The 24682-nt window shown below is 45.4% G+C and overlaps 1 pseudogene; it reads left to right on the top strand.

The window, feature by feature from the left end:
- The first annotated feature begins 20767 nt into the window (after positions 1 to 20767).
- LOC147662080 (5.8S ribosomal RNA) lies at positions 20768 to 20908 on the top strand (annotated as a pseudogene).
- Positions 20909 to 24682: the final 3774 nt, after the last annotated feature.

Genomic DNA, 24682 nt, shown 5'->3' with positions numbered 1-24682 from the left:
TGACTTCAACTCAGCTGGGAAAGTTTTATGAAGAAGAATAAGAGTCATACAACCTTAATGGATGGGTTGAATGAAAATGGAAGGAAAGCTGGAAGGAGGAAGGACGGGCAACCTGTAATATATGACTGGCAGAGAAGGATGCCTAGGATGCATAGGTGGCTGATAGGAATCGGATGTATGGATGGTTGAAGGATGGGGTAGAAGGTGAAAGAAAGGATGCCTGCCCCTACAAAACTGTATGGTTGATAGGAAGAATCCTCCAAGGGCATTCATGCGTCGAACACAAAGGCTAACAAGGAAGGAAACATGGGTGGTGGTTAAAAAAAATTAGAAATGTATGTTGTCGCTAAAATGTTTGTTGAGAGATTATTTAAGAAGAGTGATAGCCATGTTTACTTTAAATGGATGGATGCCTGGATGGTACAATCATCATAGCATAGGTGAAGACTGTGACAGGATGAAGACAATGTAAAAGAAAAATAAACCATGGCAGAGTAGCTAAGCCAAAGAGAATAGAATGAGAGATTCCAATTAAAAAAATATAATGCTAGAAGAGCAATGCAATGAAAAATTGAAAAATCGGTGGTAAGAGAAACATGGACTGTTTTGTTTCAAGTTTTTGATTCAAGGTTGTATTTTAGAATACTCCCTTGACTCACAGTAGTTTGCAAGCACAGCATATATATTGTGTATGTATGTACCCATACCCACCCATTATCAAGCACCTCCCTCAACTCCGAGGCCCTCTCCCTAGTCCCTACCTACCTATTTTCGACTGTGTTTGCCTGCCATGGGTGGCTTATTGGCTGCATGGTTACACTTTGTCCCAGATATAATCAATGATCATTTGGATCATATGTTATCTACCTTGTTGTTCTAGTCAGGGTGAAAGTGAAATTGAGCAGTTTCCATTGATGTAACAGAGTATGGCCATAATAGAAAAATAAGATAATTGTATAGTTGCAGACTACATCTGCCTCACCTGCAGATAGCAGTAAATAAAAATAAAGTGAGTCTGTGACACAACTATGTCTGTCTAGGACGCAAGCTGAAAGAGCTGGCATGCCTGCAAAGTTAATTTAGCTTAACAGGAGAGAGAGAGGAGAAATACTTGTTTACTCCATAGTGCCTAATAGTAGTAATGCTTGAAACTCCCACAAATGTTAGAGGAAGTGGGAGGATAGTACCACAAATGTTATGTACTGCACTTGCTAGTGTTACTGTGCCACTAGGTGTATAATTAATTTTGTGTTACTGTTTTGCTAGTATTGATCAAAATTGTCTTTTTTCTTCCTTGATGTAGCTACTCCTTCTCAACCAACCAGGGAGGAGTTGGCAGCCATGGTCTGGCTCCGAAAGCTGGAAGCCATCTGCACAGAATATCGGCGACTGGTGGCTCCGGCAGGGGAGGAGGAGGAGACAGCAGCAGCTGCAGCCTCCTCCTATGCCAAAGGCCCTAGCCAGGCCCCCCAGTGGTATGGTGCCACGTTCTGGCAGCTGCCCACCGCATTTCATCATCATTGAACACTGCTGCAATCCCCCTGTGGATGCAATTATAGAGCATTCAAAAAGGAGGTCCTGGAGATTAACAGACGACTACGAGCCTGCCGCTAAAACTCCGTCACATTGCTGCTTTTACATTTTTTTTGGGTGGGTGGTAATGGGGTGTTGGGAAAAAGGTGGGGTTTATATATTTATGGACAATGGACTTTGGGAGTGGACATTGGATTGGACTCTTATCTTCGGACATTGGTTGGGGTTAGAGAGAGGGGTGGGTTATGTGTTGTCGGTTTTTCCATTAGTTTATTTTGTTATGGGAATACTTATTTATACTTTATTTACATACAATATAATTCACAGCCCGGGGGAAGAGGGATAGGGTATGATGAAAGGTTGGGAAGGGGTATTTGAGGGAAAGGTTTGACAAAGAGAAAGCCTACACATGGACAACAATACATAATTTTGGCAGATAACCATCATAAATCTGTTAAGGGAGAAAAAGGAAATGCATGCATGCATGATGATGACTTGATGATGATGAGTAGTACTAGACTAGTAGTAGTACAGCACAGCAGTACATACTATTAATTATTATTAGGCAATTGCCTTACCTGTCTGCCCCCAGAGAGACCCATGTTACATACATTTTATGTTTGTTGTACCAGGCTTCCTTTTAAAGCTAGAAAATAAAATAAAAACATATCTGTAGGAGTCAAATATAAGCAAACATAATACCAACAACACACACAGTCATAATGATTGAAGAGAAAAAATGAATCAAATGAAAAGAATATGATACTATAAATATGTTATGGTCAAATTGGGTGTTGCATCTCAGCAGTCGTCATTCCTCTTAGTCCTTCCTTCCATGGACGCTCCCTCCGTCAATCTTGGGTGCCTGCCTGGCGGATGCAGATTGATAAGGAAGTCTGAGCTGTTTTTCCCAGTATAGCAGAGGGTAAAGGCCGGCCTGTAATTGTAGATGGAAAAACACAAGGAATTTTGAAAAATCAAGGAGAAAAGTAAAGTTAACCCAGATAAATTAAGGAGGAGTGCAAAAAGATACTTTTCAGAGGCGGCATAGCTAAATAATGTCTACTTTGTTTCCAGCATCTACAACAACAACAGGAGCAGGTCTGTGGTGCCCACCCAACCTCCACTTAGCTTAGATTTTGAGCCAGACAGTACAGAGAACACACAAATACACAGCAACATAGCATTTTCCAAATTAAGTAACTAAATCAATGCATCGGTGTCAGTCATACCAATACACTCGCCTCCACCACTACACAGACGTAGGTCTGGTCTGGTGTTGTTGTTGTTGACTTGTTTACCTTTTAGGCCACTTCATGAAAATGTCCAGAGTTATTCCATCAATCATCTTTGATCCTACTGACTGACTGCGTGTATGGTATGGTCATCATGGTGTCCAAATCTGTAGAGTACTGAGTGAGTCCAGAGTCGACAATGCTATGGATCTGCCTACAGTAGTACAATTTTGTTATTGAACAACAAGAAGGGAAACATTGAATTGAGTCACCTTTTTCTTTGTAGAATAATACAAGTAGATATCATGCAGAACAACAACAAAAACACCAAACACTCAAAGTCAGCATCCAATGCATGCCATCATATACCTGTTCTTACAGGGTAGCCCCTCTGGGCTCAGAAAGGAGGATAGCTATAGTCAGGTTCTTTGGAGGGACTCGACGAGGCAGGCACACATTTCACATTTCTCGTAGTAGTCTCCATCCAATGTATGGCTTGAGGGGAATGGATTTAGGGCGAGCCAGGACTGGAGCAGGACTCGGAGGAGTAGACTTACTTCTTTACTAACTACATACAGTTGCAACTCTGATCTAGCAATAAAAAGAGTAAGACGTTGGGGATGGATTTGTGAACCAGAAAGGCAGTGACACACACAAATAGTAAAGTAAATAATGTTACTTAGCTATATCTTTTGTGGGGGTTTGGGGACATTAAAGAAAAAAATTAAGTAACTGGACATTGAAAGAGCTTAGTTGTCAGGGAAGTAGAACTCGTCCTCAAACTCTGGTGGTTCACCCAGAAGGAGGTCATCTAACACACTACTTCCATGACCTAAGTCACGTCATCATACTACTGCTGTGCTACTTCAGGTATGGTGTAATTCAGCGGTTTAAAGTGCTCATTCATTTTGATATTGGTTAACCTCTCCACGTTTTGCGGCGAGAGACTGGTCCTTATCACTGTCAGAATGGCAACAGCAGCACTGAAAACATGCTCAAAAGAGACACTTGCGACAGGGCAAGTCAGATATTTTTTCATCAGCCTGATTAGCACTGGCAATTGGTGCTTTTTCCCATACCAATACAGCAATGGGTTTTGATCAATGAAGACCTCTGTTGATAATGATATGATATGATAGAAGGGTTTTATAGAGCACTCGTACACCAACGGTTTCTTGGCGCTAGGGTAAGGAGCTTAGCAGATGAGAGGGGAGTGGGAGTTATTGGTCATAAGCCTGGGAAAACAGCCAAGTTTTGAGAGATCTCCTGAACATGGGGTAGGACTCCGTTTGACGTAACGTCGGGGGAAGGGAATTCAAGAACTGGGGGGAGATTGACGCAAATCTCAAACCCCCGAGTTTTTTGCACTTGAAGGCAGGGGGAGTCAGCAGATTAGCATTGGCCGAGCGGAGGTTCCGGCGTGGGATGTAACGCTGGATTCTATCTGCGATGAAGATTGGTCCGTGAGAGGAAAGAGCTCTGTGGGTTAGGCAGCCGATCTTAAAAGAGGCAGCGCTGCGCCACGGGGAGCCAATGGAGGCCCTTAAGAAGAGGTTTAACTCGATGAGATTTAGGCAGGCCATGGACCAGTCTGGCTGCCTAGTTCTGGACCAGCTGAAGCCTCTGGAGCAGGTAGGCCGGAATTGCAGCATACAGAGAGTTGGAGTAGTCAATACGTGACATTATTAAGGCCAATATGACCTGAACCAAGGCTTCAGGGGAGAGAAATGTACTAATCTTTCTTATCCTGAGCAGGTGAAAGAAGCAGGAGGATACCACTGAGTTAATTTGAGTCTTCAGGGTAAGGTGGCTACTGATGTAGACACCAAGACTTTTGACTGCTTCGGCAGGGATAGGTGGGGGACCAAGGGTGAGTGGCCAAAAGTTGGGGTTCCAGGGATTTGATGTGGACCTGGTGAGAACTAGCTCCGTCTTATCTGGGTTTAATTTGAGTTGGTTTGTATTCATCCATGATTGAATGAAAGTTAGAGTGGACTGAAAGGATTCAATAGCAGGGGGAGAGGTGTCGATATTAAAAACAAGCTGGATGTCATCAGCGTAGTTGAAGATAGCTACATCTCTCTTTAGCAGATCTGATATTAGTGGACGGATGTAAAGGTTGAATAAAAGAGGGGAAAGGGAGGAGCCCTGAGGGACCCCACAGGTGAGTTATTTCCCTTCGAACATAAAGTCGGATAGATGTACAGCTTGGTGACGATTACAAAATAAGGAGGATATCCATTTGAGGGGGGTACCCTGAATGCCGGCGCTTTCGACACGTTCGACCAGAGGTTTGTGGTCGACAGTGTCGAAAGCAGCTGACAGATCGAGGAGGACAAGAGCCTGCGGGATGTTATGATCCGTGCCTAATCTCAGCTCGTCGTGGACGGCTAATAAGATGGATTCTGTGGAATACTCAGGTCTAAAACCTGCCTGGTGAGAATCCAGGTAGTGAAATTTTTCCTCGAAGGTGCTGAGGCAACTTGTGACATAAGCCTCCAAGATCTTAGCAAGGAACGGCAGAAGTGAAATGGGCCAAAAATGACTGGGCATGGAACGATCTGCTCCAGGTTTTTTCAGAATGGGTCCTACTTCTGCCATCTTGAAGCAATCGGGAACAATGCCTGACGACAGTGAGTTATTAAGGAGAGACAGGGGGATTTCAGGGAACTGATGAAAAATATCACGAGTGATGTGGGGGGGGCAGCTATCCGTGGGGGTGCCAGAACGAACTTTGTAGAGGAGAGAGAAGAAAGTGTCTTGTGTAATAGGGGGGACTGAGTCAAATGAAGATGTGTTATGATATATTTCGGGGTTGTAACCTTGGGAATGCTTGCTTTAATCGGGATGATTTTATCAAAGAAATAAGTGTTAAGGGAGTCGCAGAGCTGTTGAGATGGGGCTAGTTTGGGGGTAATCCTATCAGGCTTAGCCAACTCATCCACAATAGAGAATATTTATTTAGCTTTGTTATGTTGGGTCATCCAGATAGTCCTGAACCATCTACTCAATGCTCAGGGATGCCCCCCTTTGCTCAGCCTCTTTTGCCTTTGCCTCAGCACTGGACCGAACACTCCCTTGCTGTAGAAACTATTCCTTTGCTGATTTTGGTGAGGCTGATGCTCCTGTTCTTCTTCTTGTTGATGTTGTTGTTGGTGTTGGTGGTTTTGTCTGCTGTGGGCCTACTGCACTGCCCTCAGGCTCTGAAGTTGAACCTGACGCTGGCTTCCCTGCAGTACTTATTGTGGCCTGGAGTAGCGGGCCTCTAATTCGAAGGTGTTCTTTTTCTAAGCGACTGGCTTCATTACTGGTTTGTACCATGGATCCAGAATTGTGGCAGAAATGTAATGGTTCAATGGCACAATGCCTCTTTGCACCCTTGTATTTTCAGATAAGCAAAGGGGTAAGCTCTCCACCATCTCATATGCTTCTTTTTTTCCTCCACACATGCATACATTGCAGACACCCCCATTCAGCTGTTCCTGTTGCATGTGCAACAATGGGATAGCTTGGCCCATAGAATAGTCCTCCTTGCTGACTTCACATGTGAAGAGCTCGAAAGGAAGTAGCATCTCTGTCAGGCATTTAACTAGGCCCCATTGGTCCATCTCAATGGTCATGCCTTTCACAGTAGCATCCCCTCTTTGCATGACATATTAATTGATTGGTCTGAACTGCTCAAATAGACATTCAAGCATGAAATAAGTTGAGTTCCAACGTGTTGCACCTCCTGGATGAGTGCTTTAACTGGCATTCTATGCCCACGTGGAATGGTACTCAGCTGCTGCTAGGCTTTAAAAGAATGGCTGAAATGTGTGCAGATTCTTCTGTGGGTGGTCAGTAAGTTGCTGATTCAGTTTTCTTTTTTCAGAGAGTCTTGAATATTATGTTAATGCAGTGCGCCAAACACAGGACCCTGAAATAACCACCATCGGACATAGCCTTAACTATATTACAGCCATTATCCGTGGCATCAAAACCAATGTTAAGCCCTCTTGGGTGCAGCCATTCAAAGACCTTGCTGTCAAAGTCTTCCAAAAGGTTTGCAGCAGTATGAGATTTATCCATGACAAACATGGCTAAAGTTGCATGTTTCCGAGTGGCATTAATAATCTCAGCAGTGTCAACAACACCTGCTGCAGATTTCTTTTCTCTAACCCCCACAAAAGAGATCCAGTGTGCAGTGATGCACATGTAATCAGTGGCTGGTCAACTGGTCCGCATGTCTGTTGTCAGGTGGATAGTGACAACAGCATGAACAGCACTCTGCTGCAAATCCTGTCCAAGCAATTCCAGCACGTCGTGATGTAGTGCTGGAACAGCAACTCTGGCCAAATTGGACCGGCTCGGACCTTCCATTTTGGGCAGATGGCTGTCACAAATTTAAAAAAAAACACCCCTTCCACAAAAGAAAAGAGTAGGAGGTCCAGCGCTAACATTTAAGCCAGCTTTGCACTGTACAGACGTGCCGTTCGGTGGTTGCGTGCATACTGCCCTCTGACCTAAATATGCTGAGAATGGTAGGCTGGATCCTTTTCTTTTCTGGTGCCACTGATGCAGGTGAGTTCTTGACACCAGATGTTGTTAGGCTCAACGCATGTTTTTTTGTTGCAGTACTCTCTTGCTTGGGACCCCTTAATGGATGGGTTGAATGAAAATGGAAGGAAAGCTGGAAGGAGGAAGGACGGGCAACCTGTAATATATGACTGGCAGAGAAGGATGCCTAGGATGCATAGGTGGCTGATAGGAATCGGATGTATGGATGGTTGAAGGATGGGGTAGAAGGTGAAAGAAAGGATGCCTGCCCCTACAAAACTGTATGGTTGATAGGAAGAATCCTCCAAGGGCGTTCATGCGTCGAACACAAAGGCTAACAAGGAAGGAAACATGGGTGGTGGTTAAAAAAAATTAGAAATGTATGTTGTCGCTAAAATGTTTGTTGAGAGATTATTTAAGAAGAGTGATAGCCATGTTTACTTTAAATGGATGGATGCCTGGATGGTACAATCATCATAGCATAGGTGAAGACTGTGACAGGATGAAGACAATGTAAAAGAAAAATAAACCATGGCAGAGTAGCTAAGCCAAAGAGAATAGAATGAGAGATTCCAATTAAAAAAATTTAATGCTAGAAGAGCAATGCAATGAAAAATTGAAAAATCGGTGGTAAGAGAAACATGGACTGTTTTGTTTCAAGTTTTTGATTCAAGGTTGTATTTTAGAATACTCCCTTGACTCACAGTAGTTTGCAAGCACAGCATATATATTGTGTATGTATGTACCCATACCCACCCATTATCAAGCACCTCCCTCAACTCCGAGGCCCTCTCCCTAGTCCCTACCTACCTATTTTCGACTGTGTTTGCCTGCCATGGGTGGCTTATTGGCTGCATGGTTACACTTTGTCCCAGATATAATCAATGATCATTTGGATCATATGTTATCTACCTTGTTGTTCTAGTCAGGGTGAAAGTGAAATTGAGCAGTTTCCATTGATGTAACAGAGTATGGCCATAATAGAAAAATAAGATAATTGTATAGTTGCAGACTACATCTGCCTCACCTGCAGATAGCAGTAAATAAAAATAAAGTGAGTCTGTGACACAACTATGTCTGTCTAGGACGCAAGCTGAAAGAGCTGGCATGCCTGCAAAGTTAATTTAGCTTAACAGGAGAGAGAGAGGAGAAATACTTGTTTACTCCATAGTGCCTAATAGTAGTAATGCTTGAAACTCCCACAAATGTTAGAGGAAGTGGGAGGATAGTACCACAAATGTTATGTACTGCACTTGCTAGTGTTACTGTGCCACTAGGTGTATAATTAATTTTGTGTTACTGTTTTGCTAGTATTGATCAATATTGTCTTTTTTCTTCCTTGATGTAGCTACTCCTTCTCAACCAACCAGGGAGGAGTTGGCAGCCATGGTCTGGCTCCGAAAGCTGGAAGCCATCTGCACAGAATATCGGCGACTGGTGGCTCCGGCAGGGGAGGAGGAGGAGACAGCAGCAGCTGCAGCCTCCTCCTATGCCAAAGGCCCTAGCCAGGCCCCCCAGTGGTATGGTGCCACGTTCTGGCAGCTGCCCACCGCATTTCATCATCATTGAACACTGCTGCAATCCCCCTGTGGATGCAATTATAGAGCATTCAAAAAGGAGGTCCTGGAGATTAACAGACGACTACGAGCCTGCCGCTAAAACTCCGTCACATTGCTGCTTTTACATTTTTTTTGGGTGGGTGGTAATGGGGTGTTGGGAAAAAGGTGGGGTTTATATATTTATGGACAATGGACTTTGGGAGTGGACATTGGATTGGACTCTTATCTTCGGACATTGGTTGGGGTTAGAGAGAGGGGTGGGTTATGTGTTGTCGGTTTTTCCATTAGTTTATTTTGTTATGGGAATACTTATTTATACTTTATTTACATACAATATAATTCACAGCCCGGGGGAAGAGGGATAGGGTATGATGAAAGGTTGGGAAGGGGTATTTGAGGGAAAGGTTAGACAAAGAGAAAGCCTACACATGGACAACAATACATAATTTTGGCAGATTACCATCATAAATCTGTTAAGGGAGAAAAAGGAAATGCATGCATGCATGATGATGACTTGATGATGATGAGTAGTACTAGACTAGTAGTAGTACAGCACAGCAGTACATACTATTAATTATTATTAGGCAATTGCCTTACCTGTCTGCCCCCAGAGAGACCCATGTTACATACATTTTATGTTTGTTGTACCAGGCTTCCTTTTAAAGCTAGAAAATAAAATAAAAACATATCTGTAGGAGTCAAATATAAGCAAACATAATACCAACAACACACACAGTCATAATGATTGAAGAGAAAAAATGAATCAAATGAAAAGAATATGATACTATAAATATGTTATGGTCAAATTGGGTGTTGCATCTCAGCAGTCGTCATTCCTCTTAGTCCTTCCTTCCATGGACGCTCCCTCCGTCAATCTTGGGTGCCTGCCTGGCGGATGCAGATTGATAAGGAAGTCTGAGCTGTTTTTCCCAGTATAGCAGAGGGTAAAGGCCGGCCTGTAATTGTAGATGGAAAAACACAAGGAATTTTGAAAAATCAAGGAGAAAAGTAAAGTTAACCCAGATAAATTAAGGAGGAGTGCAAAAAGATACTTTTCAGAGGCGGCATAGCTAAATAATGTCTACTTTGTTTCCAGCATCTACAACAACAACAGGAGCAGGTCTGTGGTGCCCACCCAACCTCCACTTAGCTTAGATTTTGAGCCAGACAGTACAGAGAACACACAAATACACAGCAACATAGCATTTTCCAAATTAAGTAACTAAATCAATGCATCGGTGTTAGTCATACCAATACACTCGCCTCCACCACTACACAGACGTAGGTCTGGTCTGGTGTTGTTGTTGTTGACTTGTTTACCTTTTAGGCCACTTCATGAAAATGTCCAGAGTTATTCCATCAATCATCTTTGATCCTACTGACTGACTGCGTGTATGGTATGGTCATCATGGTGTCCAAATCTGTAGAGTACTGAGTGAGTCCAGAGTCGACAATGCTATGGATCTGCCTACAGTAGTACAATTTTGTTATTGAACAACAAGAAGGGAAACATTGAATTGAGTCACCTTTTTCTTTGTAGAATAATACAAGTAGATATCATGCAGAACAACAACAAAAACACCAAACACTCAAAGTCAGCATCCAATGCATGCCATCATATACCTGTTCTTACAGGGTAGCCCCTCTGGGCTCAGAAAGGAGGATAGCTATAGTCAGGTTCTTTGGAGGGACTCGACGAGGCAGGCACACATTTCACATTTCTCGTAGTAGTCTCCATCCAATGTATGGCTTGAGGGGAATGGATTTAGGGCGAGCCAGGACTGGAGCAGGACTCGGAGGAGTAGACTTACTTCTTTACTAACTACATACAGTTGCAACTCTGATCTAGCAATAAAAAGAGTAAGACGTTGGGGATGGATTTGTGAACCAGAAAGGCAGTGACACACACAAATAGTAAAGTAAATAATGTTACTTAGCTATATCTTTTGTGGGGGTTTGGGGACATTAAAGAAAAAAATTAAGTAACTGGACATTGAAAGAGCTTAGTTGTCAGGGAAGTAGAACTCGTCCTCAAACTCTGGTGGTTCACCCAGAAGGAGGTCATCTAACACACACGCTTTTTCCCATACCAATACAGCAATGGGTTTTGATCAATGAAGACCTCTGTTGATAATGATATGATATGATAGAAGGGTTTTATAGAGCACTCGTACACCAACGGTTTCTTGGCGCTAGGGTAAGGAGCTTAGCAGATGAGAGGGGAGTGGGAGTTATTGGTCATAAGCCTGGGAAAACAGCCAAGTTTTGAGAGATCTCCTGAACATGGGGTAGGACTCCGTTTGACGTAACGTCGGGGGAAGGGAATTCAAGAACTGGGGGGAGATTGACGCAAATCTCAAACCCCCGAGTTTTTTGCACTTGAAGGCAGGGGGAGTCAGCAGATTAGCATTGGCCGAGCGGAGGTTCCGGCGTGGGATGTAACGCTGGATTCTATCTGCGATGAAGATTGGTCCGTGAGAGGAAAGAGCTCTGTGGGTTAGGCAGCCGATCTTAAAAGAGGCAGCGCTGCGCCACGGGGAGCCAATGGAGGCCCTTAAGAAGAGGTTTAACTCGATGAGATTTAGGCAGGCCATGGACCAGTCTGGCTGCCTAGTTCTGGACCAGCTGAAGCCTCTGGAGCAGGTAGGCCGGAATTGCAGCATACAGAGAGTTGGAGTAGTCAATACGTGACATTATTAAGGCCAATATGACCTGAACCAAGGCTTCAGGGGAGAGAAATGTACTAATCTTTCTTATCCTGAGCAGGTGAAAGAAGCAGGAGGATACCACTGAGTTAATTTGAGTCTTCAGGGTAAGGTGGCTACTGATGTAGACACCAAGACTTTTGACTGCTTCGGCAGGGATAGGTGGGGGACCAAGGGTGAGTGGCCAAAAGTTGGGGTTCCAGGGATTTGATGTGGACCTGGTGAGAACTAGCTCCGTCTTATCTGGGTTTAATTTGAGTTGGTTTGTATTCATCCATGATTGAATGAAAGTTAGAGTGGACTGAAAGGATTCAATAGCAGGGGGAGAGGTGTCGATATTAAAAACAAGCTGGATGTCATCAGCGTAGTTGAAGATAGCTACATCTCTCTTTAGCAGATCTGATATTAGTGGACGGATGTAAAGGTTGAATAAAAGCGGGGAAAAGGAGGAGCCCTGAGGGACCCCACAGGTGAGTTATTTCCCTTCGAACATAAAGTCGGATAGATGTACAGCTTGGTGACGATTACAAAATAAGGAGGATATCCATTTGAGGGGGGTACCCTGAATGCCGGCGCTTTCGACACGTTCGACCAGAGGTTTGTGGTCGACAGTGTCGAAAGCAGCTGACAGATCCAGGAGGACAAGAGCCTGCGGGATGTTATGATCCGCGCCTAATCTCAGCTCGTCGTGGACGGCTAATAAGATGGATTCTGTGGAATACTCAGGTCTAAAACCTGCCTGGTGAGAATCCAGGTAGTGAAATTTTTCCTCGAAGGTGCTGAGGCAACTTGTGACATAAGCCTCCAAGATCTTAGCAAGGAACGGCAGAAGTGAAATGGGCCAAAAATGACTGGGCATGGAGCGATCTGCTCCAGGTTTTTTCAGAATGGGTCCTACTTCTGCCATCTTGAAGCAATCGGGAACAATGCCTGACGACAGTGAGTTATTAAGGAGAGACAGGGGGATTTCAGGGAACTGATGAAAAATATCACGAGTGATGTGGGGGGGGCAGCTATCCGTGGGGGTGCCAGAACGAACTTTGTAGAGGAGAGAGAAGAAAGTGTCTCGTGTAATAGGGGGGACTGAGTCAAATGAAGATGTGTTATGATATATTTCGGGGTTGTAACCTTGGGAATGCTTGCTTTAATCGGGATGATTTTATCAAAGAAATAAGTGTTAAGGGAGTCGCAGAGCTGTTGAGATGGGGCTAGTTTGGGGGTAATCCTATCAGGCTTAGCCAACTCATCCACAATAGAGAATATTTATTTAGCTTTGTTATGTTGGGTCATCCAGATAGTCCTGAACCATCTACTCAATGCTCAGGGATGCCCCCCTTTGCTCAGCCTCTTTTGCCTTTGCCTCAGCACTGGACCGAACAATCCCTTGCTGTAGAAACTATTCCTTTGCTGATTTTGGTGAGGCTGATGCTCCTGTTCTTCTTCTTGTTGATGTTGTTGTTGGTGTTGGTGGTTTTGTCTGCTGTGGGCCTACTGCACTGCCCTCAGGCTCTGAAGTTGAACCTGACGCTGGCTTCCCTGCAGTACTTATTGTGGCCTGGAGTAGCGGGCCTCTAATTCGCAGGTGTTCTTTTTCTAAGCGACTGGCTTCATTACTGGTTTGTACCATGGATCCAGAATTGTGGCAGAAATGTAATGGTTCAATGGCACAATGCCTCTTTGCACCCTTGTATTTTCAGATAAGCAAAGGGGTAAGCTCTCCACCATCTCATATGCTTCTTTTTTTCCTCCACACATGCATACATTGCAGACACCCTCATTCAGCTGTTCCTGTTGCATGTGCAACAATGGGATAGCTTGGCCCATAGAATAGTCCTCCTTGCTGACTTCACATGTGAAGAGCTCGAAAGGAAGTAGCATCTCTGTCAGGCATTTAACTAGGCCCCATTGGTCCATCTCAATGGTCATGCCTTTCACAGTAGCATCCCCTCTTTGCATGACATATTAATTGATTGGTCTGAACTGCTCAAATAGACGTTCAAGCATGAAATAAGTTGAGTTCCAACGTGTTGCACCTCCTGGATGAGTGCTTTAACTGGCATTCTATGCCCACGTGGAATGGTACTCAGCTGCTGCTAGGCTTTAAAAGAATGGCTGAAATGTGTGCAGATTCTTCTGTGGGTGGTCAGTAAGTTGCTGATTCAGTTTTCTTTTTTCAGAGAGTCTTGAATATTATGTTAATGCAGTGCGCCAAACACAGGACCCTGAAATAACCACCATCGGACATAGCCTTAACTATATTACAGCCATTATCCGTGGCATCAAAACCAATGTTAAGCCCTCTTGGGTGCAGCCATTCAAAGACCTTGCTGTCAAAGTCTTCCAAAAGGTTTGCAGCAGTATGAGATTTATCCATGACAAACATGGCTAAAGTTGCATGTTTCCGAGTGGCATTAATAATCTCAGCAGTGTCAACAACACCTGCTGCAGATTTCTTTTCTCTAACCCCCACAAAAGAGATCCAGTGTGCAGTGATGCACATGTAATCAGTGGCTGGTCAACTGGTCCGCATGTCTGTTGTCAGGTGGATAGTGACAACAGCATGAACAGCACTCTGCTGCAAATCCTGTCCAAGCAATTCCAGCACGTCGTGATGTAGTGCTGGAACAGCAACTCTGGCCAAATTGGACCGGCTCGGACCTTCCATTTTGGGCAGATGGCTGTCACAAATTTAAAAAAAAACACCCCTTCCACAAAAGAAAAGAGTAGGAGGTCCAGCGCTAACATTTAAGCCAGCTTTGCACTGTACAGACGTGCCGTTCGGTGGTTGCGTGCATACTGCCCTCTGACCTAAATATGCTGAGAATGGTAGGCTGGATCCTTTTCTTTTCTGGTGCCACTGATGCAGGTGAGTTCTTGACACCAGATGTTGTTAGGCTCAACGCATGTTTTTTTGTTGCAGTACTCTCTTGCTTGGGACCCCTTGGTGTATTCCTCTCAGCCTGACTCTTACTCTTGTGCCGCTTCGATGTTGCTAATGAGGATGTGAGCAGTACCAATGCACTGCTGGGGACAGGTCTACTTTGTGTACCAGAGAAAATGTCTCCCTCTTGTTTACCTTCCACTGCAATCTTATTTTCTACTTCTTCATCCCCATCAACAACAATGGGTGCAGTTTTTTGGCCGCTAAGGTGCGCCTCCCACTGTATCAAGTGGTATTTTTTCAGATGGGTTATTTGGCCTCCAGTACCACAGTTTGTACCAAGATTAACCCGACTAACACATTGTCCATAAATGGTGCATATAGCAATGTTCACCTCTTTCATACTAACTGAAAATAAGTCCCAAACTTGGGAGGTCAACTTTCTGGTGCTGCTGCTGGTGTCACTTGCAATGCTGGATGAACTGGTAGGTGGGCGTGAAGTTTGACTCTCTGCAATACCTACTTCTACTGAGGTGGTACTTGTGCTGGATGTACGTGGCTGCCGGTAAAATATGGAAGCTGGAGGTGGATGTTGGTGGTATGATCTGCGTTGGTGGTATCCGTGCCACAGCAAGTTGGGATGGGGTAATGTCGGTCTCCACTGGGGTGGGACTAATGTCCATGATGATGACTGGCTGGTCATCATCCTCCTCTTCTACATCTACTTCCATAACTCTAAGCCTTTTCCCTAGCCTTGGCTTATGGAGTGTCTCACTCTCAGGCCGAGGTGGTGGTATCCAAGTGGCATCTAGATCATCAGATGGGGGGACTGCAGAAGAAGAAGATGGACTAACACTCCTTTTCTTTGCTGGGGATCTGGAAGACAATGGATTTTCTGAAAGAGTGGCTTGCTCTTCTTCCTCTGCAAGAAGCTACATCTCCTGAACTGCCCATACTTTGGGAGGAACAACTACTATTGCGGGCAGTTGCGGCGGCTGTTGTTGCCCACTTATCTCAGTTCCCCACATTGATTGGGGACTACTTTGCAATAACGATAAGTCAATTTCAACATCACTGCTATTCGGCGTTGTCATGATTAGGCTGGCTGCCTCTGCGACAGACATGGACTTGGGCCTATGTTAGTGGGGTGGGTCCACTGATGCGGGGTGGCTGCTCTCAGCTTCCTGCCCGGACTCCGCCGCTGCAGGTGCAATTTTTGGTTCCCCAAAAATGATCTTGGGCGGCACACCAGTCTTTTTAAGTGGCAGTTCCTTCTTCTCACTCGCAACTTTCTTGGTACTGGAGGACCTGGTACCTTTCTTTGGGGCCATTTTCTTCAGATGTCAGCAGCATGCAGTGGCACAAGTTGAAGAGATGTTTCCGGTCACATGTCACGTGACATCGTGTGCAGCAGGACTTCTGTCTGGCAGTACAATGGGTGATGACACCTCCTCCTCTTTTGTTTACCTAACAGCAAAGAAGCAAGAAGAACATCAGTGAAACATGGTATTCATTGTTGTGGTTCCATTACTACTAGTTAAAACAAACAAATATAATAGATCACTTTGTGTGTGGTCACACTTATTAATATTAATATTAAATGTATTACCTCAGTTATAAAAAAACATAACAATACAGTGTAGACATTTGTGAGACTGACAAAAACAAGGGCTTTCAGGGTTGGTGTACTAGTGTACAGTACACTGAGGAAGGTTAGGAAAGAAGAAGAAGAACAACAAAAATACAAATGTAACGGGACCCTGTTTGGCTTTGTGCATCAAGTGGGATTCAGAATTCAGGGAGCTGCATATGACAATGGATAGAAGCAATGAGCCAAGAGGAAGAAAGGAAATAGAAAGACATGCAGGCCTGATGATGAAGCACACTGGCTTCCTTCACAAAATGGTTACCAGCCACATAGCCAGTCCACAACAACAAGAAAGGGAAGACAGACAATGCAGACCTGTGGCAAAAGCACCATGGCTGCCTTGACAAAATGGCAGCCAGCCACATGACCAGGCAGGCCACAACAAGAAGCAATAAGCCAAGAGGAACATGGGAAAGAAGACATGCCGGTCCATAGCAAAAGCACTACCCCAACCACAAAATGTACACCAGCCACATGGTCACTCACAACAACAACAACACGCCGGAGGCCTGGAAAACAATGAACTCAAGCAGACCTAATATGGACACAGTCTTTACAAAATGACCTCAGGCCACATGAAGAGGCTCAGCCAAGGCAAATGATGACCCATGACCCACTATTACAAACAAACACACTCTCACAAGGGCCAGACAAAGGAGGTATGCTAAACAATACAGCTTTAATACAACAATGTCAAAAATGAAAATCCACAGGGCTGAAAAAGGTTTGCAAGTTACACAATGACCTCAAACATCCAACAAAGGCATTTATTTAACCCACATGAAAAAAGTGAACCCCCCCCCCAAGAAACACATTTTGCATTTCAATCCAATTTCATCCATGCCCTAAATTATGTTTAAATTCAACAGACACCACAGAAGCGGTTGTTTCGTGCTCCCATGAGTAGCTCAGGGCCTACTGGCTGAAAGGCATATTGGCAGACTACTGGGCTAGTGAATTAAATAAATAATATTGCAAATGGATTTCAAAAGTAAGAGAAAATGTAGTGAACTTTGCAACATGTTTCCTTTATAAAAGAAAACTAAATGACAAATTACATAAAAAGAAACAATTTGGCACCTTCTGAAACTACAGGCCACCCACCACAATAAAAACGATGAAAAGTACAAAAAATGTAGGTGCAATGCCCCAATCAATCAAACAACACCAATTTTCCAACTAACTTGTGAAATCTCAAATCCAACGGTCCTCAAGTCCAATGATATATGATGCATCAGACACAAAGAGGGATCCTTTATTTTATTTTGAAGCTTATAAAGCGCACGGCTACCCCCAACGGGGGTGTCCCGGTGCTACGGCCTAAAGAGCAGCTGAGATGTCTATCATGGCTAGAGGTTGGATAACAGTCTGGTCTTTAAGTTGCGCTGGAATAGAGATTCAGATTCAGTCAGCCACAGAAAAACTGGTTGGCTGTTCCAGAGTTTGGCGGTCACAACAGCAAATGCTCTGCCCCCCATTCTGGAACGGCGGAAATGGGGAGGGTGAAGGAGTAGAAGATGATTGGATCTGAGAGCTCTGGCAGACTGAACAGGCTATAGCCTACATCTGAGATAAGCCGGCCCCTGGCCATTTAGAGCCCTAAAAGCAAGGACCAAGGCTTTAAACTGGATGCGATATGGCACAAGCAACCAGTGAAGTTTCATCAGATGAGGGGTTATTGAGGGGCGGTAGAGGATGTTGCATATAAGCCTTGCTGCGGCATTCTTCACATTCTGCAACCGATTGATCAGATAGGCTGAGGCTCCCACATAGAGGCTATCGGAGTAATCCAGGTGAGAAGTAATAAGGGCATGGATGATGGTCCTACGTGAATCCAGAGGCAAGAAAGGGAGAATTTTGCTAATCATGTGAAGTTTGCCAAAACATGCGGAGGTGACCTTATTGATTTGAGTCTTACATGACAGTTCATTGTCAAATTGGAAGCCCAAATTTCGAGATGATTTTACAGATACCTACTTTTACAGATACCCACTTCCGTCTCTACCACAGTAGGGACGGAAGTGGGGCACTTTGATGAAGAACAGCACCTCGGTTTTATTTGTATTAAGCTTGAGGGTGTTGAGGGTCATCCAAGATGAGATATTGGTGAGGCAGCGTCTAAAGTTGGCAAGGCCACTGTCAGAGTGATCTCTAAATGAAAACACAAGCTGAGTGTCATCAGCATAGGAGATCACTTTGAACCCCCAAGGTTCCACTACCTCAGCCAGAGGTGAAAGATAGACATTAAGAAGAGGGGTCCTAGTGCAGAGCCCTGAGGTACTCCGCCGCTGAGTGGTTTTTCCTTCAAAACAAAAGGCCGGAGAAAGAACTGCTGAGTTCTGCCACTCAGAAACGATCTTATCCAAGCCTAGGGAATATCCCGTATCCCCAGACTATATAGTCTATCTAACAGAATGGTATTTGAGATGGTATCGAAAGCCGCTGACAGGTCGAGGAGCACCAACATGGCCTCCTCGCCTGCATCCACGCATTCATGAATAGTCTCAGTTACCTCCAGCAGCGGGGTCTCCGTACTGTAACCGGATCTAAATCCGGATTGTGAGTCGTGGAAAAGTTCTCTGGACTTCAGATACTCGGCCGGTTGTTCTTGCACAACTTTTTCCAGTACCTTGGCTGGTTTGGGGAGGAGCGAAATTGGATGATAGTTGCTGAACACTGAAGGATCGGCGTCATTTTTTTTTAAAATGGGGATTAACATGGCCTGCTTCCATGATGTGGGGAACTGACCCGAGGGTAAAGACAATTTTCATCTCCAAATCCAAATGAAAAGTGAACAGGGGATGGACAAAGCACTGGGAGGAGCCTGCAGGACTGGATCAGGAAGTTGGAGACACTGTGGCAGTGCCTTCCTCTGAAAAAAAAGTAAAAAAAGAAAAAGGACTCCTTGCACAAAAAAGTACAGCCAAATGTCAAAAGCCGGGCAGCTTCTGGTAAACCAAAGTCTTTGAGTTCCGGGGGAGTATGGTTAGAAAGCTGAATAATTTAGGAATTGGCGGAAGGGCACCACCAGGAGTGGGGCATGTGTTTGAATTTGCCTCAACACATGAAACCTCACCTGGCCTGGACACGGAAAGGATTGACACATTCATAGCTCTTTCTCGATTCTGTGGGTGGTGGTGCATGGCCGTACTTGATCGTTGGAGCAATTTATCTGGTTAATTCCGATAATGAATGAGATTCCTTCATGCTAACTAGTTACGCGACCCCCAGTGGTCGGCATCCAAATTCTTAGAGGGACAAGTGGCGTTCAGCCACAAGAGATTGAGCAATAACAGGTCTGTGATGCCCTTAGATGTCCGGGTCTGCACGCACGCTACACTGAACAGATCAGCATGTATCCACCCTTCACTGACAGGTGTGGGTAACCCGCTGAACCTTGTTTGTGATAGGGATTTGGGATTGCAATTATTTCCCTTAAACAAGGAATTTCGTGTAGGTTCGGGTCATAAGCTTGCATTGATTAAGTCCCTGCCCTGTGTACACATCAACCGTTGCTACTACCGATTGGATGGTTTAGTAATGTCCTTGGATTGCCAACCCTCCCCGGGGTCGGCAACAACCCTAGTGGAGCACCAAGAAGACAATTAACATGAATATCTCATTGAAGTAAAAGTCGTAACAATGTTTCCATAGGTGAACCTGCGGAAGGATCATTAACGGTGGAGCAGCCTGACCAAAACCCTCGGCCGCCTCACAGGTGCAACATGCGCACACATCATATGCACAGGGCCCTGCCCTCGTGAGCCCTGGCCGGCAGAGCGGTCAGCAGCCGCACAGGGTGCTTGGGTGAGTACCAGGCCTAGGCGGGCTCCTCCAACCATGGAGGACCCTACTGACCAACACACAGCAGCCCCGACCACTGTCCCTTTGGGAGGGCCACAGCGGTAGGCCCTCCGGAGAAGGAACCCACAATCACCCTGCACGACCCAGCAGTGGGGGAAAATGAATAGAAGTTCGTCCCTGGGCTTGGCCCACTCCCCTAAAGGCCCTGTCACCCCGGGCCATCCCACACCTGATGCCAGGTCAGACTGTGCTTTAGGTGACCAAGGAGCAGCCCTTCACGTGCGACAGATCAACCTGGAAGAGAAGGATCCAGGCACTGCGAGGGCACCCTGGCTCCTCTCGGTGGGAGGCATGCGGGATGAGGGGCTGCTCAGCTCTTCCCTTCCGGCGCCTCTGACCAGGGCAGGGGGGTAGGCTACTCACCAGCCCGGTGGCAAGGCTTGGGGCTACCGCCTGAGCCAGGGACTCTCGACGTTGCAGTGGTCGAGCCCGGTAATGGATGGCTGACATGCAGGTGGGGCGACCCTTCCTCGTTGACCTGTACCTGATTCATCCTGGTCCCGTGCGGCCGGGCTGAGGGTTTGAAGTATCGCACAGTCCATCTCGGTCCTCTGGGAGGGACCAGTGGCAGTGGGGCTGCCTGCTCCTGTCACTCCAGGAGTCCCCCTCACCCGTGGCTGGGGTTGGGGACTCCAGGGTCAAGGGCCTGTTAATGTATTTTGAACGGTGCAGTCCGACTCCCAGAGGGTAAGCCTTTTAAGGGGCACTGGAATGTCTCACAGTGCGGATGTCAGATATACGGAATCGCCTTCCTCCAGCCTCTCCTGCGCCAGAAAGGGGGCAGACGTTTTTGAAAAGTTGCCTGTGATTCTTGGTGGTGGATCACTCGGCTTGCACATCGATGAAGAACTCTGTTAGCTGCGATAATTTGTGTGAATTGAAAGACACACTGATCATTAACACTGCAACCCCGGGTTCCTTCTGGGGCTACGCCTGTCTGAAGATTGCTCGACAGGCAATCGCCCTGCTGCTTCCCCTGGGACGTGCCTGGGGCAGTCGCAGGGTAGCTACGCTTCCCTTAGTCGCCCCACAAGGTCAGACCCCTCTTATAATCCATGGCAGGATCCCTCAACCAGTCCTATCATGGAATTATGCCATCCAGCGCACCTAGCCTTGCCTCCTGCCTAGGCGGGGGGTTGGCAGGCCACTGGTCTGCCTGGGGCACCTAGCTGCGTGCCGCATGTGGCTGTCTTTGGTCCAGAAAAAAAACCTTTTTGTTATTTGATTAAATCTGTTTAGTAGTTTTTTAGATATTAACTGAAATCCAAATTTGTATATTTAGGGACACGCATCCTCTGTTAATCCAACAGTCCTGAGCTAATATCTGAATGGCTCCCAACACTTCAGCCAGGAAGTGTTGGCAGCCATCTTGACACTCAACCACAGTCAAGTACCCCTAAAATATAATAATAATAAAGAAAAGGAGGCAGGGTAGGAATACCCTGACCTCCTTGCCCTGGTGCTGGGGTCCCCTAGGGAAACCGCCACTAATAAAAGCATTTTTTTAAACTTTTACCGCGATTTCACAAAAGATTTGTGAATTTGAGGCAACACTGGAATAAGAAAAACAATGTAGTCTCCCATGCTTGAATTTAGTTGAGCCCCCGGGTGGGCAAAGTCCCGGAGGCATGCATATTCACAGTGACCCAGGAACCACCACCTCCCCAGGACTTTAATTATATGTAGGAGGGGGGCCACACGGGCACCCATCCTTTGCCTCGAAGAGCTCTTGGGACCACCACCTCCCCGGGGCCATTTATATACAAAAAAATATCCTTTTTTTACAGTGCCTGGAACTTTTGAATCAGAAGCTAATCGTGAGTGAGGCAAAAAATGTTCATCAAATCCTGCACCTAAAATGGCAACTGCCGAGCTTGCAAGTCACCTTCAACTTGTAAGTCATGTTCTGAAAAGGTCACTTTTTTCAAGTGTGATATGGATTTTCCATTTGTCTGCATACCCTTGACAACTGCCCTGGAATAAACCGCCATTCGGGGCTGGCTCAACAAGGTTGTGAAAAAAATATTTCACCATGTAAAATGACCGAGTCAGAGCTGGCTCAAGAGTTTCAATATGGTTGAAAGAAATTCAGCTCTCATACAGCATAAAACAGAAAAAAACACACTGTCTGAGTAATGTTTACCTTGTATGCAAAGTTTGGTATAAATCAATTCAGCCTTTTGGGATATAGATGACAGCAAATCTTCCTTGGAGATCTAAAATAGGAAATCAGTAATTATTTCACTCACCTTACTTAACCTTTTCTTCTAATAAACAGATCTTCACAAAACTTAGCATGCAGGGACAGGTTGATTTCACCAATTGCCATGTTACGCACATCTGTCTACAGGGTCAAATGTTATGGGAAAATGAAAAATGCCTTTTCAATGGAAAGAATGACTCAAATATAACTACATAGTAAGACTTGAACTCCTTACCCAAGTCTATTCAGAGAGTCAAAGATGCTTAATTGGCCTTCACATTGAGTTATGTTCTGTGTCCCTTTGATGTTGAAGGCTTTATACTCTGGTCTTTCATTTACAGATTCCATTGACCACTATATTTACTAACTTTTAGAAAAACAGCCTGGCAGCACAAAAGACATGAGCATGCTTATATATTTATATATTAATGGTGCTATATACAACCTTCTTTATTTTGATTCCTTTCCATGTAGCAATCTCAAGCAAAGGAAAATTATATCCCGTTCCTATTTCTGAAAGTCTCCTGTTTTTTGTTTTCTGACAATAGGATTTGCCATTAATGCTGATGAAGCAGCATTAGCTCCAACTTTAAAATGGCCATTAATCAGTCTAAGTGCTATCTCTATATTGGGACCTACATCCAGTTGCACAGTGAGTCTGGGACCCACGTGCAATGCTCAAGGCTGATTTGCATATAGCTGGGCCCAAACTGGAATGGCGTGATGAGCAAAATAACAATGGGCTGAACCCAGATCTGTGACTGGGGGGGAAATTGTGACAATGTTCAACACTCTGTCTTTAATCTTTTTGTGTTGTATTTTCAACCTAAGTGGGAAGGGTATAACAAGACGTTGGTCCTGTGCTATCTACGCCACCGGTTTCAAGCTCAATCATTCAATCAATCAGGGATTTGTAAAGCGCACTACTTACCTGTAAGGGTCTCAAGGCACTGGGGGAGGGGGAAGTTCGGGCAGCTCCGATTCAGCCAACGAGCTAAGTCTTGAGGCTCTCTCTGAATACTTGCAGTGTGGGGGTTTGTCTGATGTTGAGGAGGAGTTTGTTCCAGGTCTTGCCCTGATGTAGGAGATGGCTCTTCCTCCCGTTCTGGCTCTGCAGAGAGGATGGATTTTGGGCATGGTAAGGTCAGCGGAGCGGAGGTTTCTTTTAGGGCATAGAAGGAGATTCTTTCATTGAGGTATTGCGGTCTGGTGTTGTGGAGGGATTTGCAGATGCGAGTGAGCAGCTTAAAAGTGTCTCTCTTTCTGATGGGGATCCAGTGGAGGTCTCTTAGATGCTGGGTGATGTGGTCTTGTCGTGGGATGCTGAGGACGAGTCTGTCTGTGGCGTTCTGGATTGTCTGGAGTTTGCTGAACAGATATTTATTGATTCTGCCTTAGAGGGCGTTCCCGTAGTCCAGTCTGCTGGTTATGAGTGTGTGGGTGACAGTCTTCCTGGATTTGGGGAGATCCATTTGAAGTTATTGTGGAGTATGTGGAGTGTTGGAACATGTGGAAGATAAGGCATTGAACTGTCGGTTCATGGTGAGGGAGGAGTCGAGTATGATGCCGAGGTTGCGGGCAAGATCTGTAGGTGTTGGAGGGTTGCCGAGGACGGGGGCCACCAAGTCAAGCTATCCTGGCTGATATGGGGTGATGCCCTGAAATCGGTCCCAGGATGCTTGTTTTCCGGTCTAGGGAGGACCTGGCCTGGTAGTTCGGGCTGGACTATTCCCATGGGGAACAGGGTCAATGCTGATTTGCATATGGCTGGGTCCAGACTGGAATGTTGTGGCAAGCAAAATACTATGGATTAAACTCAGCTCTGTGACTGGGGTGATTGTTTGACAATGTTCAACATTCCGTCCATCATCTTTTTGTGTTGTATCTCTATATTGAGGGCCTCATTTACAAGGCCCCTTGCAGCAGTTTTACGCCACCGGAGTTGCAAATTTTCAAGGCCACACAAAGCCGCTTTATGTGGCTTTTCATGGCCTTGTAAATATGTGCTCCTTTCATGCAGAGCACAGCATGAAAGAGGCATTCCATGGGTGTTGCTGTGGGTGATCCCACGCAACACCCATGGAATCTGAGGTATTCCCATAAACGTGGGAATGCGTCAGATTCTGACGCCATCCCAGGGGTGGTGTTAGGGAGGCGCAAAGCTTTCTCCTAATGGGTCCCTTTTTTTATATGTGCTGCATTGTGCAGCACACATAGAAAGAGGAAATGACCTCAATTGATTGATTTTGTTCAGAAAGTTGTCCCTTCATGTACAAAATCAATCAGCCTGCAACCAAGAAAGGTGTCCCTTCCTGCACAAAAGCAATCAGTCCCGCAACGCAAGCACCCTTGCACCATGGCAACCGATTGTGTGGCAGCAGAGGGGAAAAGGACAGGAAAGCTCTGTATCTCATAGATACGGCTCATTTCCTCCCTTATCTTTTGATGCAGGGCAGCGCAGCAAGATTCCTTGTGGCACTGCCCTGAGCCAAAACCTCGTAAATGAGGCCCTGAATGT

The sequence above is a fragment of the Lissotriton vulgaris genome, unplaced genomic scaffold (genome assembly GCF_964263255.1).
Source record: "Lissotriton vulgaris unplaced genomic scaffold, aLisVul1.2 SCAFFOLD_2873, whole genome shotgun sequence".
Taxonomy (NCBI): Eukaryota; Metazoa; Chordata; class Amphibia; order Caudata; family Salamandridae; genus Lissotriton; species Lissotriton vulgaris.
Note: the sequence above shows the minus strand (reverse complement) of the source record. Positions and strands in the feature narration are given on the sequence as shown.